Source organism: Lactuca virosa, chromosome 5, assembly GCF_052849685.1.
Source record: "Lactuca virosa cultivar CGN04683 chromosome 5, Lactuca_virosa_CGN04683_v6, whole genome shotgun sequence".
Classification (NCBI taxonomy): domain Eukaryota; kingdom Viridiplantae; phylum Streptophyta; class Magnoliopsida; order Asterales; family Asteraceae; genus Lactuca; species Lactuca virosa.
This window is the reverse complement of record NC_136430.1, coordinates 27,729,442-27,734,653: the sequence shown is the minus strand read 5'-3', so window position 1 is coordinate 27,734,653 and position 5,212 is coordinate 27,729,442. Positions and strand designations below refer to the sequence as shown.

Sequence of the window (5,212 nt, the reverse complement as noted above, 5' to 3'; positions counted from 1 at the left end):
TAACAGTATATCAATCCAATGGGCTGACATTGGTGTCTTCGACCCGCAAGTACAGTGAGGACAACTCACCTCACAAGTAGTGCAGATCTGATAAGGTCTGACTCCGAATCTCATCTCTTGAATCAATGCTTACAACCATCATGACCAAACTCATCAAAATCCTAAAATACCCAAAATACCCTCCAGAAGTCCAACTTGGTCAACCATGGTAAAAGTCATAGTCAACGGTCAAGGTCAACAGTCCATGTTGACCCAACTCGTCGAGTGCACTTCTTGAACTCGTCGAGTTCTACAGTACTTAGAAAGTCAGGGAAAACCCTAGCTAACTCGCCGAGTTGGCTGGAAAACTCACCGAGTTTTCCCCAGCTTAACACATTCGGATGATTCTTCGATTCCAGGGACTCTAAGGCTTAGATCTGAACTCCAAATGTGTCTAAAAGGATAAAGTTTCCAACTTTATCCTTTGGGGCTACTCCAAATGCTCAAAAAACCCTTCTACAAGGCTTGAGAACTCAAAGGCTTAACCATTAAGCACAAAATCCTTGAGATCTGGAACCCAACTTTTCCAGAAGAAATTCTAGCCTAAAAAACGACCCAAAGGTTGGTGCTTTATATACATGCATGTCCAATGCATGTCTTGAACCCAAAATGCGTCAAAAAGGGAAAATATGACCTAAACTCCATGCATGGCATCAAGGCTTGTCAAAAGATCAAATCTAACCCACTATAAGACCATCTTGATCTGGAGATTCATAAAGTTGCAAACTTTATGAAGTCCATCCATTGCAACATCCAAGAATAAGGAGAAAAAGGGACAAAACTCAAGATCTAGCTAAATAGATAGATAAAAATCGGATCTTGAACACTTACAATGGTCCAAAAGATTGCCAAACTGAAAATAAGAGCTTTGCTTGCTAGATCCTTGCTTCATTCTCATAATCTTCTTCTTCTTTTGCTCTAAAATGTCACACTAACTCACAATATGAGATGGAATGAAGATTAGGGTTCACAAAGTCGATAATAGGGTTTGGAGGCTGATAAAAAATCAACCTCAAAGACTTAAGGATGTTATATAGGGTGCAAACCCTAAAATTTAGGGTTTCTCATCCAACCGCCAACTCGTCGAGTTTTCCACACCAACTCGTCGAGTTGGTCCAAAAAGATGTGTGGCCCAAAACTTTTCAACACGTCGAGTTGAGGCCATCAACTCAACGAGTTCCAAGGGAAACTTGCCTTTTAAAGAATAAATCTCATATCTGGAAATCAGGATGTTACAATCGGCCACCACATTGGCCTTCCCCGGGTGATAAAGGATCTCACAATCATAATCCTTCACCACATCCAACCATCGACGTTGCCTCATGTTCAGATTCCGCTGATCCATCAAAGGGTATTGATGATTTTGTGGTTTATTGTGATGCTTCAATCACAAGTTTGGGGGAAAGGCTAATGCAAATGGGTCACGTGATCGTTTACGCTTCAAGGCAGCTAAAGCCTCATGAGGCGAATTATCTGACGCATGATTTGGAGTTGGGAGCCGTGGTTTTCGCCCTCAAGATTTGATGATATTATCTCTATGGGGTTCGTTGTAAAATTTACACGGATCACAAGAGCTTCCGAATTAATGGGTGCTGCCAAAGGGAGTGGTGATGCCATACGCAAAAGGGAAGAGACTCATAGAATGACAAAGACAAATAGAGCTTTTGCACATTTTCGTTAATCTTTTGATGGGAACCTATAAGAACAAGTCATAAGGTGGACAAATCAACAAGTTAACTAATGTTTTGCAAATAAATAAGTAAATAAATAATAGTGACTAAACATGTCTAAAACGAAAACAATATTATCATTTTAAGTATTATATTTTTTAATAATTAAAAAAAGATGTTAAGTAAATATAAGAGAAACTCTACAAAATAAAAAGACAAAGATGTTAAGTAAATATAAGAGAAGTACCGTTAGAAGTTAGAACACTTTAACCATCGGGAAGGGGTGGTTTTGTAAATTGCAATACATAACCTAGTATTGTAGCCCATCGACATGTATATAAATACAACAAAGAGTTAGGGTTTTACACACGCTCTTCATTCTTTAATCGGTTCTCTTTGAACGCCGCTTTTTTTCTAGTATGGTGAATTAGGGTTCAGTTGCCAAATCTAACTCTTTTTTTTTTTTTTTTTTTTTTTCCCGTTCCAACGGTATGTTGCCATTTGTTCGTAATCATGTTCGTAGTTACTACGAGCTGCCGATTTTTTGATTAATCTTTTTTTTCGATTTTGGTTTACTTTTATAAAAATTCGAAAAACAGAGATTAGTTAATTGGGTTCGGGAGATGATGCTAAACGATATCGAATTTTGTTATCATAGGCGCAGTTTTGTGCTCTGCTGAACGAAATCTTATTTGCACGTCAGTCTGATCCTAAACTCCATTATTATTTGATCGCTATGTTCTTTTTATTAATTCGGTTTAATCTTTAATGGTTTCTCGTTGAATTTGATTGGTTTGATTGTTGATACCTGTGATGATAATCCAAAGGCTTGTTTCTCAGAGACATTCGCAGTGGCCGCCTAAGAGCTTTCGCCTTCGCCAGGCTTGAGAGCTAATGCTGTTTTACTCCTTCCTTGGATGTCTGAGGTTTTTTTATTTTATTAAAAAGGGTTTTCTTGATGATGATTTCATAGATGACGAGTCTGATATATCCATTCCATTCATCGTGAAGACGAATCGAGGCATTTGTCTGAGAGATACCCTTCAGTAAATAATACATTCCAACTATTTCACTTAATTTCATATCGTTAAAATTATTTTTAGTAACTTTTCCTAACTGTTTGTTTTAGTTTTAGTTTTAGGTTTACTTATTCGGGATGAGTAAATACATTGGCTAGCACTTTTGAGTATTAGGAAGATTAATATGTTATATTGGATGGATAAAAAGACATTTTATTTTAGAATATAGACACTATTTAATTTTTAAAAAAGATATTTTCATCGATTAAAATTGTTGTTTTTCGAAAAAGTTAGATGACTTTCTATAAATATAAAAAATGTCTAAGGTGTCTTATTTGCAGCACTGTGGATGGATTGGATTTTTTTCATGAATGTGGTGCATAATGAGCTTGGTTTGGGCTCATTTGAAATTATATTGATCTGATAAAAATGTATAATTGACCCCTTAAATACAAAAAAACAGTTAATTAACAAGAAAACAGCCAAAAAGACTGCAAGGTTTTTTGAGTAGAAGTTATTTTGAGAATCGTTTATTTTTGTGTGTATATTTAGTATCGAAGAAACCATGAAATGGTACAACTTGGTATATTATATTTTTGCAGAAATTGGCCTCTAGAACAGCATAAGTATATCTTGTTCTTTTGAAGTAATCACTGTTTTGAAACAAATCATAAAAAACAATCGTTTTGGTTTTTAAAAAAACAAGTTTATTCTTAATTTTTGTTGTCATTAAAGATGGTTCCTTTGGATTGAAAACTTTTAATGAATAAGAAGTTAAGAACAACTTATGGCTCGTTAAATTTGTACATGCTCAAGACATGTGAGGGTAAAATCGTTTTTAGAAACCATAAGGACCATTCCTGAACTTTTATCTTTTTAGAACATGAGGAACCATTATTGTTAAATTTCAAAACGATCCTATAACATCGAATATCACCACAACCACCACTCATATCACAACCACATCCCCTTGCACACTCCTTCGTCTACAGCAGACCACGGTCACCGATGCATTATTGTGGTCACCACACCAGCAATGACCGTAGCCAACCATCACCATTAACACCACAACATATAAAAAACTGAAAATATACCATTAAAATATGGAAAAGAAAATTCTCACTATCAGGCTATATGGAATGCATCTTCAACTTATTTTGCTAAGCTTAGCAACATGCCATATCAATCAAATACCATTTCACTACATTTTCACTTTTGTTGAGAAATGGTCTTTGCCAGTAGAAAGAGAGGAAGGAAGAGAGATAGAGAGGGATAGGAAGAGAGAGATTGTGATGAGGCGTAGGTAGTCACCAGACATTACAATTAAGCACATGAGGGGTGGTGTATCAAATGGCTAATAACTCAGCGGTATCAGTGGTGTCTTTGAGGTTGATAGTTCAAGTTCCGTCGTGGACGTTGGTGGATTTATGTGTTAGTTTAGGAGTAGATTATGTATTATATTTGTCGGTTCAAAAAGAAAAAAATCGAAACAAAAAATCAATCACCAACATCTTTACAAAACCAAAAATCAATTGATAAAAGATAATTTTACCCTAACATGTCTTGCATATGTTTAGACCTAAGGGAGGAGGGAGTCATTCCCTCACAGCCCACTGAACCCACTGCCACATCACTTTTTCTCTTTTATTTTTATTCATATTTCCTAACCCATAACACACGGAATTCATATCTTTTTGAACTCACTCAACCCACTCAATTAAAAAAAAAATACAAAACAATCAAATGTAAATGTTAATTAGCAATAGAGTTATCGGCGGTACCACTCCCGCTTCAATGAGTTGGTTGATTGGTTTCACTAACCCACTTCATCATCTCTCTCTACTTTCTCTTTCTTATTTTCTCTTGTACCATGTGTTTTAAAACTTGTACCTTAGTTGTTTTGTATTTTTTTTAATTGATTGGGTTGAGTGGGTTCAAAAAGATAGGATTTCCGTGTGTTGTGGGTTCGGAAAGATGAAGAAAAATAAAAGAGAAAAAGTGATGTGGCAGTGGGTTCGGTGGGTTGGGAGGGAACGACTCCCTCCTCCCTAAGAGAAGAAAAATGACGGACTTATAGATAAGGACAATCCATTAAAAAAATTATAGATAAGGACAATCCATTAAAAAAATTCAAACCGAAAATTCAAACCACATGGATTATCTTTTAAGAAAAAAAAATATAGATGGAGACTCATTTTTTTTTAAACCATATGGACATTTTTAAAGATTTGTCTTGTTTTTATATCTTGTTTAATTTGATTTTTTTACTCTTTTGTTTTTTTTTCCCGCATATTATTAGTTCATTTGGTTTTGTTAGTGAGAGCTTATCATTTGGTGTGATATTTGAAGCTTAACATTTGGTATCATAGCAACTCTATATAGGTATCTATATAGGTATCTATGGACTGATACCGATTGGTAAGTTTTCATTCACAAAATTAAATGAACTAAGATTATGGAAAGTATATAAGATCGAGTAAAGAA

At 35.3% G+C, this 5,212-nt stretch overlaps 3 non-coding genes across 3 annotated transcripts; all 3 read left to right on the top strand.

Annotated features, from left to right (window-relative positions):
* Window positions 1-2,324: 2,324 nt before the first annotated feature.
* Window positions 2,325-2,424, top strand: LOC145118160 (small nucleolar RNA Z122). The gene has a single exon (XR_013713137.1). It is a non-coding gene; the product is annotated as a small nucleolar RNA Z122 (small nucleolar RNA).
* Window positions 2,425-2,514: 90 nt separating this feature from the next.
* On the top strand, window positions 2,515-2,638 carry LOC145118238 (small nucleolar RNA SNORD14). Its single transcript, XR_013713198.1, has one exon. It is a non-coding gene; the product is annotated as a small nucleolar RNA SNORD14 (small nucleolar RNA).
* Window positions 2,639-2,662: 24 nt separating this feature from the next.
* On the top strand, window positions 2,663-2,747 carry LOC145118194 (small nucleolar RNA SNOR75). The gene has a single exon (XR_013713167.1). It is a non-coding gene; the product is annotated as a small nucleolar RNA SNOR75 (small nucleolar RNA).
* The last annotated feature ends 2,465 nt before the right edge of the window (window positions 2,748-5,212 follow it).